Source organism: Eublepharis macularius, chromosome 1 (assembly GCF_028583425.1).
Source record: "Eublepharis macularius isolate TG4126 chromosome 1, MPM_Emac_v1.0, whole genome shotgun sequence".
In the NCBI taxonomy this organism is placed as follows: Eukaryota; Metazoa; Chordata; class Lepidosauria; order Squamata; family Eublepharidae; genus Eublepharis; species Eublepharis macularius.
Window position 1 is genome coordinate 44665857 of NC_072790.1, and position 21491 is coordinate 44687347.

General features: G+C 42.1%; 1 protein-coding gene across 5 annotated transcripts in view; it reads right to left on the minus strand.

Annotated features, from left to right (window-relative positions):
• Positions 1–21491, minus strand: part of VSNL1 (visinin like 1) — a 130359-nt gene that overhangs the window by 108069 nt on the left and 799 nt on the right. Inside the window, exon 1 of one of the 5 annotated variants that reach the window (XM_054992376.1) lies at positions 21063–21080. The exons of 1 other annotated variant lie outside the window; for it this stretch is intronic. The gene's annotated coding sequence lies outside the window, so the exon portion shown is untranslated. 3 more of the 5 variants (XM_054992359.1, XM_054992385.1, XM_054992367.1) reach the window with 3 other exon arrangements.

Genomic DNA, 21491 nt, shown 5'->3' on the forward strand with positions numbered 1-21491 from the left:
GGTTATAGAAGTTGTGGTAAGAAGACAAGAACAGGAAGGGATTTATGGCAGCACAGACAACCTGTTGTAGAAAAAACTCCAGGCCTGGAGGATAAATTAAAAATTTCCAGGGAAGGTGTCACCGAGGAGAAATTTTCTGTGGTAGTTGCCACTGGGAAAGACCTTCACTTACAAATTGTGCATGTCATTTTGCTTTAGTAACCTGTCTCTGAGGTAAGCTAACCAACCTGAAGGTGAAGCACGGAGTTCTCCCACAGTTACAGCTGATCACTAGACCACAGAGTTCAGGATTTTTTGGAGGAAATGGCAACTTCAGAGGGCTGACTCCATGTGTCATCACATCTCCACTGAGGTCCCTCTGCTTCTAAAATTTTGTCTTCCCCAGGCACCACCACCAAATTTGCAGGGATTTCCCAACTCAGTTGGCAGAGTTACTCTGAGGTAAACTCTTTCTCCTGACCTGACCTTGCTGCTGAAACAAGAGGGAAAAGTCTGCTTGTTCTCAGTCAAGGAGGAACTGTATACTAGAAGTCTTATTTTATGTAGTTCCCCAGCTTTGTACACACTGTCCAGGGTCTGAGGCTCTGCCCCCAGACTTAACAGAAGAAGGGGAGGAGAGACAGCCAGATAACCACTGCTCAGATGCCCAGGCAGGCACTAAGACCCTGCCACGCCCAGCAACACAGAAAAGGAAACACCCAAGCCCCAGAGAGTCAAATGGGGCAGGTGGAAGCCAGCCAGCCTGACGCTCTGGTGGGAGGCTAGGAGCCCAAGCCAGGAGGGAGAGGGCACAGGCATCAGAGAAGATAAGACAGCAAGATCACCAGCAAACTCACCAGCAGTAGTTGGCAGGTGGAGCTCACCAGCAGTAGTTGGCAGGTGGAGCTGAGGATGGGAAGAGAGATATAAAGGAAGTGAAGCAGTAGCTGAAGGACAGCAACGGCAGCCCTGGGCCACACCTCAACCAGCAGGCAGGCTAGAGGAGGCTGGAAAGGAGAGGCTAGGAGCAAAAAAGCCATAGGTGGGGCTGCCTGAGGTGATTAATAGAAAAGGCCTGGCAGCCAGCAAAGGAGGCGCAGGTGTGGCTGCTCAGAGCAGCCAGCAAAGCAACCACAGGCGTGGCTGCCTAAGACAGCCAAGGCCCTGGCTAGAGGGCTGGGAGGGTGTGGTTGGCAGGTGGAGTTGAGGATGGGAAGAGAGATATAAAGGAAGGAAGGGAGGGAGGAAGGAGCATGGTGGTGAGTTAGGAGCATGGAGGAGGAGAGAGGGAGAGAGATGGAAGGAAGAAGAGTGAGAGAAAGGAAGGAAGGAAGGAAGGAGGGAAAGAACTACAAGCAAGGAGGAGATGAGGTGGTTAAAGGCTTTGGGAAGCTGGAAGCAGGAGGAAGCAGCTGGGAGTCAGCGTGTGGGTTGAGAGGGAGCGAGGGTGAGATATACCCCCCTCCTTCCATGGAGCGAGGCACTGCATCATCCCTTATGGCTTTCCAGAGTTGAAGTCAGGTACTATGGCACCGACAGTAGAACCTGACACACACACAATCTAAGTCCCCATAAAGGGTAGTGGCTTGACCTCCAACATCACATACATCCTCTAGGTAGTTCTTGTATAGATTGTAGTTCTTTGAAGAGGGTCAAATATCCTAGCTACCCTCCATGGTAATACAAACATATGGATGGATAAAACAGTGAAGCCCCAATCCAAATAAATTTAGTTCTACTTAAATTCCACTAAGACTGAGTCATAAATTAGTCACATTTAATTCTAGTTTGACACACACACACACCTATGACCACAACCAAAGGCAATCAGAATTTTGATCAGTTAGGTTAGAATTGCATCGAGGTTATGTATGTGTCTTATTCAAAGCAAAGGAAGCTACTATTTCTATTCAAAAAGACGGCTGAAGGTTGTTCAGTCTTGTCTCCACTACATGCAGACAGCATGTGCTGAATATTATCCTGACAAGATCAGTGTCTTACAATTTACAAAGACAGCCTGTCTGACTGCCTGGGACTATAAAAATCTGTGTGGGGAAAACTCTTTAATGCATCTGTTTCTTGTGTCCCTATAATGTGTCAGGGCCCTTTTGGAACCTGCTGAAAAAGATGTGAGCCACAGAGAGCTAAGCATTCTTTTTGAACAGTAGTTACTATAAATATTGTCTTCTCTATTTTAATAGCTAAAGAATAGCATCATTGTGCAATTTTAAGTGCCTGGCTATCCAGACAGACACATTAGATGTAAATACTAAGTACCATGTTATTAGTTTGCATTAGGGTATAAGCTCTCATGGCAGAATACCCGCTGTATTCTCAAAATCTATCTGCGTTTGGCGCCACATCCAGTGGTGTCGGGCAGCTCAGCCAGGGCCAGGTCTCAGTGATATTAAACAGAGTAAATGGGTGGTAGCTCTTGTAGCAAGAAGCTGCCAGTGAAAATCAAGGCAGAGCTCTCCAAAACCAGTCTGCCTTGACATTTTTAATGTGCTATGGAAATGAACAAAGGTAATATCTACATATCACAGACAAAGTGTTCTGCATGGGAGATTTCCAGTCCCTTGAGCAATGGGCACATTTCTGCTTAGATTGTAAAAGTGAGGCGTTTTTTCCACGTTTTTACTGTTCTGCTTGCACAGAATACTCCACGTGGAACAGAAAAAAACGGGGAGGGGGACTCCTCTTGCTATTTTGACACTGGGAAAAAGCTTGCAGGGGGAGCTCCTCCTCCCTCTGCAGAGGCATTTTGAGGCTGTTTGGGTTTTCCTTTTTATTTTTTTAACAGCTACTCTCCAAAGCTGCTGTGTGGCTGCAGGGAATCTGAACTGGGTCTAGAGAACCCAGATCCAACTTTTTAAAAACCTGCACATCTAACATGACCCTTAGTCATGATGGCTAAAGTAAACCTGCATGAGTACCTCAGAGCACCAGATGTTGCGTGGCATCAGCAGCAGAAGGCCAGATGCCCATATGCTCTGCTCATGGGATCCTTGGGGGTATCTCATTGGGCAATTGCATGATACTAGATTAGATGGATCCTTGATCTAATCCAGCTGTTCTCAGGTTCTTACAATGAGGAGGGGGAAAAATCATAACACCAGGAAGGTAGACTATGGTTTTATTAGTATAAAAGACTGGTGGTGTTAAAATTCCGCAACAAAGTACTTCTTTGTTCTGTGCACTGCATGTACAAAACCCAGCTACAATCTCAGCATTAAACTTCTGAAGGGGTCCTTGTAACAGTAGAACAGAACTCCCTCATCTTCAAAGAAGTCTTGCCAGGTGTAAAAAGTAATGGGCCATATCATGCCTGTATTGAAATGAAACATGCCCTAAATATCTTACAGATTTTCAAAGATGTGACCAGAACAGTACTGAAGTTGTGGCGTGCAGTTGATCGGACTTTAAAATTCCTTGCAATGATATTAGAAATTATTAGTTTACACATTGAAAATGCAGATTGCCGTTGATGTTCTGACTTGTAACATAACATTGTCTAGCGGAGCCATGGTGAGCCCATTTGCCTATATTGGTTTAAGTTTCTAAGTTCTTACAGGCCCAGTTTGGCCTGACACCCTAGGAGTGGAATGTGCAGCTCAGTAATTAAATACACCTGGAGCTGGTGTCATTGAGAGACAAGGGAGGTATGCCTTCTCAGCCCAGCAACGCTGATTACAAGGTGCCTCTGATTGGCTGGCAATCTTAGAAAAGGATGGCTCCTCACTGTTCACGAGACGCAGAACTACGCCACACACACTCATAGAGATGTTCGTGAACATGTGTTAGCATGTGAGAGACTTTGCTCCAGGTTAGGCCTGAGATGACTACCTGCCTGGCATGGGTTATGGATTTGTGAGTATGAGCCTCAAGCCTCTTCAGAAATGCAAGTTAGCAAGTTTATGTTTTTAGTCCGTCAGTTGTAGTAAAGAGTAGTCTAGGGCCGAATCCACACTTCCTTTTTGTTTCCGAGCCTTTTTTGCAAGCGGTGCGCTGTTCATGCAGATACTCACACGCTTTCCCATTCAGCGTGTTCCCCGCCATCACTGCGCCAAAATTGCGCCTTCCTTCCAAACCACATGATAATGGTGGAAATCCGTTTTCTCTCCACCTTTTTTTTTTTTTTTTGCACAGTGCAGAAAGGTCGGTATAGCGGTAAACCAACTGTAGTGAGCAGCAGTTTGTGTGGAAAAAGAAACGGTCATTGGAGCATGTTCATGTCGCACGAGGACCGTTTCCCTACTGTGTCCCGCCATTTTTAAGAGCGCAAGGAGCCAAGCCGAGCAATCCTGTATTTCCCACAACGATCGTCTCCAGTAAACGGCAGGTGCAGAAAACAAATATATTCCTGAAAGCTTAGGACGCTGGTGGGAGATTCTACCATGTGCGAAAGACAGAACGCATCATCTCATGGTGTCGCGTGGCTGTGCTGCGAAGCATGCCAACCACAATCTGAGCCATCATCACAAATATCACACTCTGAGCATCCATGTTGTTAACTACTAAAAGCAGAAAACCACTCTGAGCAGCAGAATTTCCGAACAATGCCTTTAATGTGACAATCTAATTTCAAATTTGCCCGCCATACCAACCAGCCAATTGTTAGAAAGTGGTCTGTGACGAGCAAAAAATCAGCCAATCAAAGATGAGGGGGAGGGTACATTGCCATTTCTTAAAAGTCGGAATATTGGTATACCGGAAAATTGACCTTTTTTTTTTTTAAAAAAAAAAAGGGAAGTGATGTGCGCCGTCAAGTCTGACGGCAGAGGATGGAACCGCCCACTGTAACGCTTTACTCAGTAGCGTGTAGAGAAATGATTGCGCCATGAAGACGCACTGGAAGGGTGAATGTGATGATGCACAGCATGGTAGCAGATTGCCACGACTGCGCAAGATAAGCAGATGGTGAATGAGTGTGGATTCGGACTAGCTGTTTGTTGTTTTAATGCCTCTTGTTTGTGCCTTAAAGGGAGTGGTTCCTGCTATTTGCATACACTCCTCTGAGTTAATAAAACATCGGTTTGTACAAGTCTTGTGTTTGAGTGTCTGACCATTCGTGTGCAAAATCCTCCAGACTGAGAACCCAAGCAAAATAAGGGTGTTCAGCCTTCTCCAGGAGCTGCCAGAGGTTGAGGGCTGTGGTAACACTTGGAACCGTAGCTAAACGGGGGGTGAACTCCTCGATAAACATTTTAATTTCTAAGTGGCAATTGCAACAGCCAGAGACGAGCAAACTTCTTTAGGTGTGTTCGAAAGCTTTGGGTATACTGAGCAGGGCTTTTTCAATGCAATCCTAAAAAGTGATATCCTTCTAAACCCATTGCTTCAATGGACTGAGAAGGATGTAACTCTGCTTAAGATGGAACGGTTAGATTTCTGTCTTGGAACAGCATATCCAGGGCTAATGTCAAAGATAGGCATGGTTGGGTTAGGGTTAGTACCCACTACTAACTGGAGACATGGGGGTAGTCTAGTGGAGAAAGCAGAGGGCAAGAGAACCACGTAGTGAGAGAGTTTAGGGGAAGGAGCAGAGCCCTGACTCTTTCACGTTTCCGTTAGTGCCAGTGGGTCTAAAAAGGAGAGCAAGAGTGATGTTTGGTCTTTTCAGCATAGGTAAGGGAGGGAGCCATGATAGAATTTATTTATAGAATTTATTTTGGCTACTCCCTGAGACTCAAAGAGAAAATAAAAACAATACAATCTAACAGCATAAACCCTCTAATCCAATAGGATTAGGATTAGAATTAGAAAACAATGCAAACTACAAGCTGTCTCAGGCGAGATATACCATAAATCATGCAGAAAGTAGATTACTAAGGTAGTAGACAACACATTAAAAGCACAATATCTGCAATAACCTGGCAATGGACTATAACAGAAGGCCCTAAATGTGCAACCATCCTTGAGCACATCTCTATATTGTACTATAAACCGTCAGAAGCAATGCAAGTACTAAGTTCCACTGATGTATGGCACTAGTTTTGCTGCTCTTTGAATTGTGGCCAGTGGTTTTATTGTCCACGACATTAATTACTTGCCTTGTACTCGTGTAGTGGAAAACTCGTGGCTGTTATTTTTTTAAAGCCTTAATAAAGTCATACTTGATTAACAATGGTTTGGACAGGCTTTTGCCTGTCATCCAGACAGTGGCTCCCTGTAGTCCTACTCCAGCACTGCTGTACAATCTGCACACTGAAATACATTCATGATCCACCCAACGGAAGCTGTGCTGCAAAGCCCACGCCGGTCTGGCTTGTGTCAGGGTCAGCAGTATGGACTGGCTGGGACCACCACATACTTGCCAAAATGAAAAATATCTGGACAAGCTCTTAAATTTTCAAATGTAGCATAAAAAAACCTGTCAGTTATCTTTGTTTGCTGCTAGGACACGTGGTATTGCTCTGCAACCATGCTGAGGAATTCTAATCTTGTTATTGCTTAATTGCTAGAAATATTTTGGCAAGTTAGGATAATGTTTAGAATTAGTAGGGCGAGTAGGATGTTACATGTATGCCTAATCTATATGCATGTCCAAACTATACAGATGTTACATGTGTGGACAATCGATACTCTCCCCCTCCCGAAGCATTATGCATGATCTGTACATGCAAACAGTGAACCTGCAAAAAGCAAAAGTTATGCTGCATGTACGGTGACTGTATATGGAATGTTTAAATCACCTGTGTGTATAGGTCAAATACAGATCATGTCATTCTGAGGAAAAAGGCTCTTAGGAACTACAAAATCCTCCTACATGCTGTCATGATCCCATTAAGTAAAATCTTTAGCTTCTCTTGATCGTCACAAGAATGACTACAACAAACATAATGTGTATTTCCCAGCAAGACAACATGGCTTATTAGGGAGTCTATGACAAACCCCCTAAACTGGCATCTTGAGTGGGTCAATTGACAGAGTGCCAGCATCTCCCCAGCACTACAAAAACAGCCATGTGTTTTTGCCCGTTTGTTGTCACTGCCAGCAATCAATATGGCACTTGTTTTTATGAGGATCTGTATTACTTGTTTACATTTCTATTCCAATCTGTCTTCATTTCAGCCACACATCAAGCTTGTAAGGTAGGCTAGTTTAGAAGCTGGTGGTGACTAGCCAAGCAAGATTAATAGTTTAAGCTGAGTATAACAAACTACTTCAAATTATGCTGAATTCTGTCTTTCTTTTTCTTCATTATTAAAAGGAAAAATTAACCTGGTCAGCCAAAGGAAGGAGGGATGGACTGAAACTGCTTCAGTCCCTTTTGTCTGTCCACCTGCATCTTCTCCTGCAGAGGAAAGACACCTACAAGCAGGGCTTTTTTTCTGGGGAAAAAGGTAGTGGAACTCAGTGATGGAACTGAGTCAGGACCGCACAATGATGTCACTTCGGGTCAGCTGGAACAAGGGGAGAGTTTTTTAAAGTTTAAATCACCTTTGGTGAAAATGGTCAAAAGGCCAGTGGCCCAGCCCCCTGATCTCCAGACAGAGGGGAGTTTAGATTGCCCTGCGTGCCACTATGCAGAGGGCAGTCTAATCCTCCCTCTGTCTGGCGATCAGGGGGCGGGGCCACCAGCCATGTGACCATTTTTAAGAGGTGCCGGAACTCTATTCCACCGCATTCCTGCTGAAAAAAAAAGCCCTGCCTACAGGGCATCCCCATAAATTCTGACCTTGTATCTTTTCATATCACTGGTGAAAAAGGAGTTTAAGAGAAAATATTTTGGAGGAAGTGGACAGTGGCTTCTTTTTGTCTGCCCCTTTTCCAGTTTGAAGCACAGTCTTGCCAGGTTGATCTTATCTTTCAAAATGAAAAGGAAATGAACATTGGAACTTTGCATAATCTATGAGCTGATAATCTCTCATGTTCAAATGCAGCACATTAGCCATACTGCACCGCAGTAATTTTTTGGTTTCTCCACCGTGTCATCTGCAAGCACATTGTGGATATATGAGAACTATGTGCATTCTTTTTCTTTGATTAGGCCCCGTTACTTCTGGGGAGTTTGAACACTATTATTCCTTTGGCTTAAGGTTTCTTTGGCTGTACTAGAATGCTTAAAAATCCTTGTTCTAAACATTAAAGCAGTACCGGTCTCCGAATGAAATTTGTTTTCAATGGGGATTTTGGGACCCTTTTTACTCAGAATAAGGTCAGAATAAGTAATTACATTGGAGATACTCCATATGATATGCAGGGATGCTTATGAAATCCTCCTGGGTTATTTTTCCTCGAATATACCATTCTGATCTGAGTGAAGCATGTTGTGGAATGGAGCTGATTGTGCAATCGTTTCTCCCATTTTCTGGATTTAGGGGTTTGGGGGAGTATAATAAATTTAATTTGGATACAAAGTATCAACACGGAAGTACTAAGGAAGTACAGATTGCAGCACATATCAAACATGTATTTTAAAAAAATGTCTAAATGTACATTGGATCCACATCCACACAAATGAAGTTCACAGAAATGTGCAGTGGATTAATTGGAAAGATGCAGAATGGAACTCTTTTTCACAATAAATTATGGAATAGATATGGAACAGAATAAATGATTTGTATAGCCATAATGATAAGGCAAGCAGTTTCTAATGTACATCTGCAATCTGGGATGATTTGTCCCCTGAAACTTTTTCTTCTGATAACCAGAAGTGTTTCCTTCTCTGCATACAACACAGAGTGCTATGAATAAATCTGGGGCTACAGCGAAAGAGTTTTTGAGTGCTGTGTATCAGGAGCTATAAGCAGTTCATACTTCTGTTTTGGGGGAACTGTTTCCTTTGTTTTACTTTACTTCCCCCTAAAGGAATCCAGATAACATGATAGATCAATATTGGCATGCTCTACATGAAGCACATCTGAACTGCAGAAGAGAGCAAACATTAAAGTCAAATACACAAAAGATTAAATAAATGCTATTACTACATACATAAAAAGCACAAAACGGTGTGCCTGTGATAAAGCTGATTCATGTTCTGTAATGTTATAAATCATTAACATCTGGGTTGCTACTATTCCTGTTATTTTTCCTTAGGAATAAAATATCCCATAGAGCGTTTCCATACTTTTAGGACCATTATTTTTGGGAAGGTAATGACACAGCATTATTAGCATATTTATGTTTTAAAGGCAAGTATGCTTATCGATATATACTTTTAACCATCTTTGACAAAGTAGCTTGACAAAAACTTTCCTCCCTTTTCAACCAAAGAGTTTTCGAGACTGTTCTAGCTACATATGAAGCGACAAAAATCTACTTTCTTATTTGTTTCTCTTTTCATTTTATTGTTCAGTATATTCAACACTAAAACTTATTAAGAATTTCTAAATTCCATTTTGGAAAAATATATGCCAAATATGGTATACAATAATTATACAAAAAGCCAATCCCTAAAGTCCTCTGAAAAAATAGAAATCCAAAATAGTAGCAAACACTAAAAGGTAACACTAAAACCCAAGAGAACAGTGGTTCAACAACAGAAACTCAACTGAAGCAACCAGATTACTGCCAGCAATTTTTTAAAAAATGTGTAACAGTCAAAAGGCTGATGTAATAAAACGAGTCGTCTTCACTCCATGACAGAAACTGAAAAGCTAATTAGCCTGGCAGGTTTCTCAGGGAAGGGAATCCCAAAGCTGTAGAACCGTGACAGAAACGACCTTTTTCTGTGCACTTCATCTCACTTCCCACAAGGCCTCCAGAACAGATTTTAATAAATGAAGATTACATGGCTAAAGCACTCCTATGATACACTAGGCCATAACCATTTAGGGCTTCATAGATTATACAAAGAAGGAGTGGAACCTTTTGCGGCTAACAATGCTTCATATGCCCTTCGTATATATGCTCAATAAAGGTGCAGCTGGTTTCTGATCCAGATGACACTCCCATCCCTCATTTATCAGATGCCTCCAGTAAAATGCATTACAACATCAGTTTGCATGTTTATTATGTCCCCGTCAAGGTTCCTGTCACCAGGAGATAATCCATGTATCTAGCGCAACTAAGAAAAAGCACCCAGACCACTGCTATTATTTGTGCATGCAGGACCAAAGCCATGTCTCTCGGGGTGAAAATTTGCTTCTTTCGAGATCATTCAGAACAAACAATCCCACTTCCAAAGAGGTCTCCAATTGTCATCAGCAACGTCTTGCCTAAACTCAAGGTACACATCACATTCTAAAAAACTGTAATGTTGGCAATGAACCTGGCCTTGTGAGGATCATCATACGAGCTGATTGAGCTGTTCATGAGTGGGAACCTGGCAAAACTTGTTGCACACAATTTTTCTTGGAAATTCAGCAACGTTGTTAAAATTCTATATTATAGGGTCTATATACTTAACAAGTACTTTTGTCTATGATGCTACATGCATTTATCACTTTGCCTATCTCCATCCTTCTCTTCGATACTCATACATGCTGCATATTTCATACCATTTTACACAAACTAGTTACCCTTTAACACAGGTTATGAACACTCTTCATGATCACAACCAGGATAACTAAGAAGCTATTAAAAATGGACCTCTGTTTTGACAGCTAGGAAGTGATTTTAAAAACAACAACAACTAATCCTTACTTTTTCAATTAATCTTTGATACATTTGCTATAGGTGACAAAATTCAAGCTTCCTTATGTGTGTAAAGTGTCTTAATTGCAACAAGAACACACTTTACACACATAAGGAAGCTTATGTGTAATTGAGACTTTTGGTGACCCCAGCAAGGGATTTTCAAGGTAAGTGAGGAGCAGAGGTGGTTTGCCATTGCCTTCCTCTGTAGAAACTTGCTTGGTGATCATCAATCCAAGTGTTGACGCTGCTTAGCTTCAGAGATCTGACAAGTTCAGACTATACCATGCTGCCTTCTTTCCCCTTAAACTTCCTTAGCTGTCATAAAATAATCATCTAAAGCTCTTCCACTATAATCTATGAATTTGGAGGCTTATTGTAGTTGTTCAGATGTGAGGAACAGGAACTGAGAACATTATCTAATAATGCACTGATTTCTTTATTGTTGCACCATATTTTCTGATTGATAAGATCAGTCTCAAATTGAGTAGGAATGGTAGCTCATATTAATCAGTTCATGAAAACAGGTGCCCCCTAGTGTTTCTTCTCAGTCAACTGGTTCTTTCATTCTTCCTTCAGAAAGCAATGCATCTAATCAATATATTTTATTCTTAACATGGCTCCATCTGTGGATTCTTAAACCTGGATATTAGGGCCATGAATGGACAAGAGAAATCTTTCTACATACTTGAGAAAAACCCTAGGCTTACAGAAGAATCTGAAATCTTTAAAAAAAAATACATTGGAGGTTAAAACCTCCAAAAATTATAAAAGGAGTGTCTGTAGCTTTAAAAAATAGATGCGCTCAGTGGCTGTTGCTAGGCAACCACAACAATATTGCCAGACTTCCAGTTTTGATCAGTAAAATGCAGGAGGAGGGGCAGAGCCCTTTCCAGGGCTGTTTTGGCCTTTAAGGGAGGACTTGTCAGGAACAGGGTCAGCTGCACCCACTGAGTGACTTGCTACCATGTTGTTTCCATGACTCCACCAGGCCCTGCAGCTTGCTACTGTTCCACAGCAACCACTCCATGAAAGTCAGTTTGATGTAGTGGTTGAGTTTCAGATTAGGATGTGGGAGACCCTAGTTTGAATCTCTACTCTGCCAAAGAAGCTCAGCAGATAACCTTGGACCAGTCACACATTCTCAGCCTAACTTACTTCACAGGGTTATAGTGAGGATAAAATGGAGAAGAGAATGATGTAAGCTATTTCAGCTCCCCACTGTGGAGAAAGGATGAGACATAAATCAAGTAAATAAATAATACAGTAGCTGAAGATGGGGAGGGCAGATAAAAGGTAGGTTGGTCAGTGGGTAAGAAGAAGAAAAAGAAGCAGGGATAGGTGAGGGTATCAATTCTGCCAAAAGGAGGGAAACAGGAAATAGTGTGTGGAAGTGATACAGCAGATAACCATCACAAGTCCTGTTCCCATCATGCAACTGGGCCTGGCTCATCTGGCACCACAAACTTGGCCAAAGTTTTTCCTGGAAGAGGAGCTACAGGGGTTGCCTGGGAACATAAACAATAGTGGTGGAGAGGATACAAGGGGAAATGAGGTGCCCCCAGCAATCCCTTGTGGCTCTCTTCCCCACCCCGCACCTTGTGTAGCTTAATTGTTTTCTTCTGTTATAAACATCTGACCAACTCTACAACTGTAACATTTTTTGAAGTACTAATTGCATTTGTGGAAGATGTCATTGAAGAAATGTTGTGAGAGACGCGATGGGCCTGAACTGGCTTTTGCCTTTATTGAACAAATTTATTCAGTGTTAGAAGCAATTGTCACAGAAGAGAACAGCTTAGCCTGAAATCCCCTATGAAGATGGCATCTATGATTATAATATGAGACTGCAGGAATTTACTGGATAAAACTGTATAATTATTACTAGGGTTGTCAACTCCAAGTTGGGTAATTCCTGGAGATTTGGAGAGGGAGAGCTTGGAGAGGGCAGGATTTGAAGAGTGAACGGGCCTCAGCGGGGTGTAATGCCCCCAAACAGCCATTTTCTTCAGGGGAATTGAACTCTGGACATCAATTGTATTTCTCGGAAATCTCCAGGCCCCACCTGGAGGTTGGCAACCTCAGGTCAGTTCTGACTATTCCAGAGTGAGGGGACAAGCAACCTGCCCTCCATAACAATGGGACCATAATGAATTATTATGAAGTAAACTATAGTAGTATTCTTGGTACAATGAAATATTTGACACAGTCAAATAATAATCTGACGACTGGTAAACTGACAATATTCCGTTCCACAGATCAATTGACGGATGTGGCAGCCTTTGTTGTCTTTGAATATAAAGAACTTTTCACGGTCTCAAGCAGAATATTTCATTTTAGGCCTTCTTGGGAGCAAACCTCAACAGATTGCAAGCAACCCAGGTTCTTAATTATGAGCTTTTATGAACGAGATGTTCTCATTTTAAATTAATTTGGCCTGGATAAAAATCTCTCTGAAATGAAAAGATTTTTTTCTCAGACCCATTATTCAGAGAAGATATCCTTTTAGTTTTAATGGGTACCACTTAATATAAAGCCTTGCTTTTTTATTTTGCTAGACAATCTTATTAGAAATCTTCATTGCTGGTAATATGCTGTCATAGCAAAATTATGTCACAAAATATTGAAAGCACAGATATAGATCCTTTACAGGAGTTTTGCTTAATAACAGCTTGGTTAAGTTTAATTAAAACAATACTTTAGGGACGAACTGGCCTCAGTGATTGTTAATGAAACAGAGAACTTGATCTTAAGTACATTTATCAGAAAGGATAATCAAGTACTGAAACAAATTGCTGAAGGGTGCTGCGTGGGACCAAAAAACATTAGAAAATGTGGAAAATGACAGGTGTGTCAGCCTAGCATATATTTCAGACTGTGGGACAAGATTAGACTGGGTAGTGCCAGAGCATCATGTTGATACAAAAGAGCAAAAACTTAAGTTCCAGTTAATGTACTACTGTTCAGTTATAATATAACTGAAAAATAAATGCCCAAATGCTTGTCAGTTACCTCAGTGCTTCAGGACTAATTGATCAGATCTCTGTAAACCTGAAACAGGTTTACTACTGTCTGAATTGGTACAAGACTGCCTGTGGATTTGTCCTTGTATCTCTGTGTCTGAAAGCACTGGGATCCTTGATTTAATTGTAAGCTCCTTGGGACAGAACTCTATTTATTTACATAGCTATCTGTCCATCTATTTATTTGCTTCTGTATGTAATGTGGCATAAACATCAATGGATTAACATAGGTTAATCATCAGGCTCATCTTCATTAGGATAATTTTGCCATCTTCTGGGCATGGAGCAGGGATTTCTCAGGGTGTGGAGGAAGGTAGTTTTGAATTATCCGGCATTGTGTAGGGGGTTGGACTAGATGACCCTGGAAGTCCCTTCCCACTCTATGAAATCTATAAGACATGGTGTCTGTCAGCATATCCTAGCACCATGAAATACTTCACCCAAGCTAAAAAAACCCCAGATTGACTCCCTGGATGGATAGTATAACTTCTGTGGTGCAGAAAAGGCCCAGGAGGAATAATAATCTCTGCAGTTTCTGACCTGCTGGCTAGTATTCGAGAAAAACAATAGACATTATAGGAACCATAAACATCGTTCATGCCATGCCATAACATTTGGGAGCATAAACAGAAGTCTTCTTGATATGTTATATATCCAAAATGTTTCAAATGCACTAGCTACATAAACGAACATGAGAAATGCTATGTTTAGACACAGACAGTAAAGTAAGCAACTCAAGGTTCCTAATGATAGTTATTTTCAGTGTTGACCAATGAGCACCTTTCAGTTTTTCATAGGGCAATATTACCACTGTGAAAAGAAATCAGAGTTTATAGATCCAAATATGAAGCATCATCTCTTAAGCTTGGCATTAACTGACAAGCTATAATAATAACAGTCTTGCTTTACAAGATAAAGAGAAGGGTAATGAATTGGCTAGTGACTGGGACGCAGTACCTGAATCCTGGCCTCTTAGTTCCAAGACCAATATTTTGCTTCTCCCACTATTGCTCCAGCTAATGTATCAAATCCTCAATGAGAGTGAATAAACTGGGAATGCTTTTGAGCTATTTTGGCCAGCAAGGATACATACTATGTGAAATCTGCAAGGCCAGAGAAATTATAGTTCTGGAAGCAGGCTCTCCAGTTTGGCTGTTCATTGCTGTATTCTGTTCTGAATACTGCACTCAGAGTAAAATCCTAAGCAGAGTGATGCAAGCCTAAGTCCATTGAAATCAATGGGCTTACACTGGAGCAAGTCTTCTTAGGATTTTGCTGTCAGTGGCCACATTACTTAGACCATTGGTTTGACTCAAGAAACAGTCATATTTGGGACCGGTTTATATAATCAGTACTATCAGCTTGGAAAGCTTTTCCTGGTTATTCCCTTTAGGACTGCATATCTAGTCCTAAACGGGGTTACCCCCTTGACTATGATGGACTTAGAAGGTTATAATTTGGTTTGGGATTGCACTTGTAAATATACTATGCATACAAACAACTCCTAATCCTAACTCTGCATACAAAAACTAATAAGAAAGTGTGATACAGTATACAAAAAGCTATACTTATTGAATCATTTCTCTCAGGGTCATTAGTTCAACCATAATACAACATCTAGATTGAATATTAAAATACTATCGTACAATTTCATATGCCAATTCATGATACAATTCCACATTCCTGGATCAAAAATTAGCACAGTCCCTAAACTAAACCAACCGTTATGCCGTATGAGGCTGACCACGGGGAAGAACTCTGCAGCGATATACTGGAATATTCACAAATATTTCAGAAGTTGAACAACATTCGGGAGGAAGGGGAGTAGAAAAAAGATAATTTGACTGAGGAAACCCACACACACAGGAACAGGGACAGTAGAATAGGAAGACCGAGAGCTGTAAATTTAAGGCGAGAGACGCCTCGGGAGGAAGGGAAGCTGGTGCACAAGGAACTCAAAGATAGCTGAGGCACCAGGAAAGAGACAGTGGAGAAGATGTAAAGCAGGAAAAGGAGAGGGGGTAAAAGAGAAAAGGGAGTTAAGAAAAAGGAGGTCAGTGAAAAAACCTCCGCAAATAATCCTGAGGCATAAAGTTAAAAAATCCTATATACTCTTAACAGGAATAGTGGGAGAAGAGTAAGTTTCTGGTCAGCAGGGGGGGTGGTGACTAAAGAAGCAGCACAGAGGAGGCAGCAGCTGAAAATTAGGGTCCAATGGTGGGCAATAAATGGAACTAAAAGTGATGAAGCAAAGCTAGGCCAAAGAGCAGCAGGGTGCTAGAGCAGTACAGAAACCAGCGTGCATGGAAACTTTGATGGCTCAGCAACTGCGGAGAAGCTGGCCAAAGGGGTGTAAAGGGTTACATATAATAACAGGACAGGATACAGTTCTGCATCCCATTATTGCCAAATAGCCTAACCTTGCATCTTTTTCCATGATGGAAGGAAAACGGGGGGGGGGGGGGGGAAGAAAACTGATTGGGAAACTGGGATAATAAGGCTGTCTTGTCAGGAAGAAAACTGATTGGGAAACCGGGATAATAAGGCTGTCTTGTCAGGAAGGCAGACTGAAAGATAAAAGCATGTCAGTTCTAAAGCAGGGACTAGGATTTTGTAAGAGCTACTTCATTCAAGGCAAATTTCCTACACAGATATCATTGCCAAATAGGAGAATATATGTGCATGTTTGGAAACATGTTACCAACTGGGGATTCCTGAAGCATGCACAAAAAACATGAAAAAGAGGCATATCCGTGGCTGAAATAGCAGTAAATATAGTGTGGTACATTTTGTAGGTTTAGACTCGCAGAAATCTCTAGCATTTAGTTCACCAACAGAGAGATTATACAACACTACAGAAGACAAAATGATGAACCTTATGAGAAAGAGTTTAATTCAGAATTCTGATTTCTGAACCTATTTTTTGGATTTAAAAACTTCTTAACTCTTCAAGCAGTATGCCACTGAAACTATTCAAATGTTCTGATGCTGTTCTGACAATTTGATGCTTTGTACATATTTTTTCTCCCAAATAATAAGGAAAACAATTCTGCAGTTACATACATCCCAGTGAAATATTTATCACTAATGAAAAAAAATTATTTAAAAAATAACAATTCCCAAACCACAAGTTTTTAAAGAGGTCAAAGTATACTATCAGCCCAATCATATTCAAAGTTACTCCAGTCTAAGCCTACTGAATTTAGATTACAGTTACTCTGCATAGGATTGCACTGTATATGCTATAGAGGTATATTTGTAACCTGACAATAAAAGATCTAAAAATCTATCTGAGGGTTATGTTCACAGACCTCCCACTGCCACAGTTGAATCAGCATCAGGCCTTATACGACAACTGCTTAATTATTCAAAAAGATGCTTGCTCATGTTTTTATCTTGCTAACGATATCTATAATACAAGTGTTTGTGATGGACGATAAATATCCAACAAGATCTTATTCCAGTTATTTAATGCTTTTTTTTGCAATAAATTCAGCTCACTGCAGAAGTAATTTCATCTTTTAGAAACACACCCTCCCCATCAAAGGAGCTGTGCCCCTGTTAAGATGGTAAAGACTGTTATGTAATTCATGAGTTAGGCACAGATGGGAACTGACTGTGCTACCAAACAATATGATTTTGCTGTCCAATTACAACAATAAACCCCCAGCTTTTCACCTTTATTTTACTTTTCATTATTAAGACATTATAACATAATGGACTTCTGTGTAACACATTAATGCTATTTTCACTGCACATTCCTCTGTATATGGAACAAACCCCAAAGTCTCTTAAAAGAGCTGAATAATGCTAAACTGGTTAAGAACTTATGTTCATCCCTCCCTAAAGAATATTTATAATTAAATGCTACTGCTTTGCCTAATGAAATCATCAAAAAAGTGTGTCTGTCTTACAGTTCTAAAACATACTTTGTTTAAAAGAGCATGTGTGGTTCACTTTTATCTTTCCCTAAGTAGCCTTGTGAAAAACATTTGGAGAATAATAGACAAGGCCCCCTTATCCCCTGCCAATATTCGCAAAAGAGTAGATGGGACAGAATTAGGTACCTGTAACCTCTCTGATTTTATCGTCCATTTAACACAGTACAGTTCTTGATGACCCCATTTCCTCCTTAATGTGATAAACTTGGAAAACACTCTTATTCAGATCAAGATGCATGGCCATGTGTCCGGCAAACTGTACTGCCTCAAAAGGGGGGGGGGGTGATTTTTTTTCAGTACTGCAGAGGGAGTCTATCTCTGTGTGCAGCGGTAGCCAGATGCAGTTGATGTGTTCCCATACCACTGCTCTGTGGTGGCGGCTGAAAGAAAAGAACACTCCGTGGCTGCTGCTGTGGTGACCAATGGACCTTGGGCATCCCAGTCCAAAGGGATGGTCACGTCCCCTGTGCTACAAATATTATGTCCCATGTCTCCAACATCCTATTCAGGTGTCATTTCCAAACAACGCCCAGTTCCAGCCATTTCACATTAGAAACAAAGAGTCAAAAGGACACTTTCTCTCCCTTCACCCTCTCTGGTTTAAAAGAACACAAGATAAATGTTAGAGACATCCCTTTTGGAATACGGCCCCAATGCGACTGCTTCCCGTTATTTGTATCTCAGAGGTAGATGGATGGGGAGGGAAGACAGAACTCAAAGAGAAGAATTGATGCGAGGATGTGTGTGCTCTTAAGAGAAGCCAGGCATCAATTTAAAAAACAAACAAACAAGGGCAACTGTGTAGAAAGTACTACAGTCAACTCGGTTTGCAGCAGCGTTGGTGTTCTTTGGTAGAGAATGAACCAAAATTCATTCAAAATGCACCAAAAGGACAGGGATTCTTGTTGATTTGCCAGTTTTCTCCTTAAATCTTAAACCCTGAGGCATTGTCATCCAACAGAGCTCCACACTGTGCCTGTCCATCTCTTTCCTCCCGCCTCCTTTATCTTCAGGTCTGTTCGCTTCTGTAGCTACCGTTATTGCAGTTACATAAGGTTAACTGTAGCGCATTTCCTGCCACCTTCCATCTCTCAATCTGTTCATTTGGTGGGATGTCCTGGGATTTGAAAATGGTAGAGAATCATTATCTCCGGCACTTGCCTTGCACCATGCAGTTCATTATCTAGAGAAACAGTGCAGTGTAATTTGCAGGAGAATGATGCCTACTGTGTACCAAATAAGATCGGATGTAAGATGCAGGGAGGAAAAGGGGCAGAAATAGTTTTTGCTGGATGAAGGTTCCTGATTGCCAGTTGCTTCCAACAAAAGGCATCAGTTGGAGCAGGGGATCTCCCAGCAAGGGTGTTGCAGGACTCTGTATACAAAGTCGGCAAAAAAGAAAAGAAAAAGCAGGAAATTTGATCTGTCCAGATATAAAGCTGGAGGGGATATGCCATGCATTGTAAAAAAGGTCTGAGAGAGAGCTCAGGGTTGATGGTTTGCAGTAGTCTGTGTAGAGAGTGAACTATAGGCAAAGCCTGCTATCTGTATGCAGCAGCTGCTGAAGGCTGATGCGGGACTAAAACGCCAGCCAGTGTGCCAAGAGAAAACTAGAGAGTACAGTCTGGACAGAGCAAAGGGAGGAAATGAATACTGTGGAAATAAATACCTGGAGCTTGCGAATGCATTTTTGTTTGGTTATTTGTTTTTGCTTAGGGTGAGGGGAGAACACTGGAACCTTAAGCACAATGATCAACAGCAAAGGACTTAACTTGCTTAAATCCCTCGACTTTGACTTAATTGGACTGTGAATCCAGTCAGCAGTTAGTCTTTCTACTGACACATGCCACATCAGATCCAAGTGCTCAAGAGGTGTGTGGGCTTTTCCAACAGGTTAGCATGACACCTTCTCTTCCTATACCCTTTTACCTTTCTCTAACCCTTCCCACTGGGATCAAATATATTTTTGACATCCTACCTTGCACTGTGAATGTTCTAAATAATACATATCTTAAGCCAACTCAATTTGTGGTCGTCTCAACAAATTTATTTGCTTTATGTGTGATCTTCAAAACAAACTGTTTTTCATTTAATAGAGAGTGCCAGTGTAGCATAGCAGCTAGCATGGCAGACTTGGATCTGGATGACCCAGGTTCAATTCCCTGCTCTACATGGAAGCTTGCTGGGTGACCTTGGGACAGACGCAGCACTAACAGGCTAACCTACTTCATAGGGTTGTTGTGAGGGGGATAACAGGGGAGAGGAGAATGATGCAAGCAGCTTTGTGCGGGAAAGGCAAGCTATAAATAAAAAATAAATATTGGTGAGGGAGGGCTTCCCCAAATCCCCTAAAGACTGGAAAATCCCACTGAAAGGCCTCAGATGCTTTTATCTGAATACAGAGGGCAGTCTGTGCCTCCCCCTCTGCTCAGCATTTGTTTAAAAAGAACACCTTCCATACATCACTGTTGCCGCAACCTTTCTTCAGAACACATCCTCAGGGATAGTTTTAGGTGGGCAGCTGTGTTGGTCTGCAGTAGAACAGCAGGATTTGGGTCTGGAGGCACCTCAGAGACCCACAAGACTTTCAGGGTGTCAGAGCAGAAAACCTGAAAAACTTGTTGGTCTCTAAGGTGCCCCTGGACTCAAATCCTGCTGCCTCAGGGATGAAAGGTCACTAGTCAAGGGTTTGGAGCCACATTTTCGCAGAAGTTCTACCACATCCTATGGGGCTTACTTCCAAATAAGCGCGCCTAGAACCGCAGTCCTAATGGGGTGGAACACCGCAGCGGGAGCAGTGCGGGGAGGCTCTCATTGTTTTGCCCGCCTGAGGAGACAGCAGAGCGCTCCCTGATTGGCTGGGTCGTCGCTGAGGAGAACGCCTCGGTTCCCTCCTCGGATCTGCCTCAACCTGTGCTTTCTCCATTGTTGTGATCTCGCTTCGGAGTCAATCGCCTCTCTTAAAACACGCACACACACACACACCCACTCCCTCCTTTCTTGGCGTATTGTGATCTTCATGTTGTTGTTCCCCTTGTCACCCACGCACATTCTCCCCACCCCTGTCCTATTCAAGCCGTTTTTAACCCTCAACAGTGGACCAATGTCGTGGGGAAAGAGTTCCCACACGCGCGCCCAGAAAGCGCTCTCCGCACTCACGCAACACCCCACACAGACAAGCAAAAACACCAACTCTCCTGGTGCGATCCTAAACAGAGTTACTCCACTCTTAATCCTTTGAAATCAGCGGGATTAGGCTGGTGTAACTGTTTAGGATTGCACAGTTCGTTCCTTATTAAAATAATCCTGCACGTGCACCAACTGCGTGCTCCTAATAGAGGGGAAATCGACCCCAGTAAGCCAAGAGCCATCGAGGAAGTCGCCTCGCTAAGCAGCGCGCCCATTTTTTAAAAAAAATTAAATAATTATCATGAGTGGGATGACCTTGCGGAGAACGATCTCGCCTTCTTTGTTTTGTTTTTTTAAGGATCTCTTTCCACTGGAAAACAAAACGACCCTTTTCTCCGATGTTTCTTACCGCGACTTGAAATGTCAAAGACTTTAATCTTTCGTCAGCTGGGGGGGGGGGGGGAATTGCCGGAGATGCAAATGATTAACTTAAGAGATCAATATTCGAGTTTGATGTCAATTTTTTTAACGAGATCATATATCGTCTTTGAAAACTGTCTGATAGGGATGGTCTCTCCCCCCCCCACGCCCCCAAAATTTGGTCAACAAATAGAAATCAGCACGCTGGAGGCAAACACTGATAACGACGGGCACCCTTCATTCAATCTTGCTAAAATGACTTATGAGCACAGGAGGGAGGGGGAGACAGCAGTAACCTAAGCATATTGCTCTAAGCTTCTAAGTACTACCATATGCCGCACGAGTCTACTATGTCGCTACATCTCAATCTCTCACTTCGGAATGCCTCTGACAATTGGAGGCGGGGGGGGGGGAGACG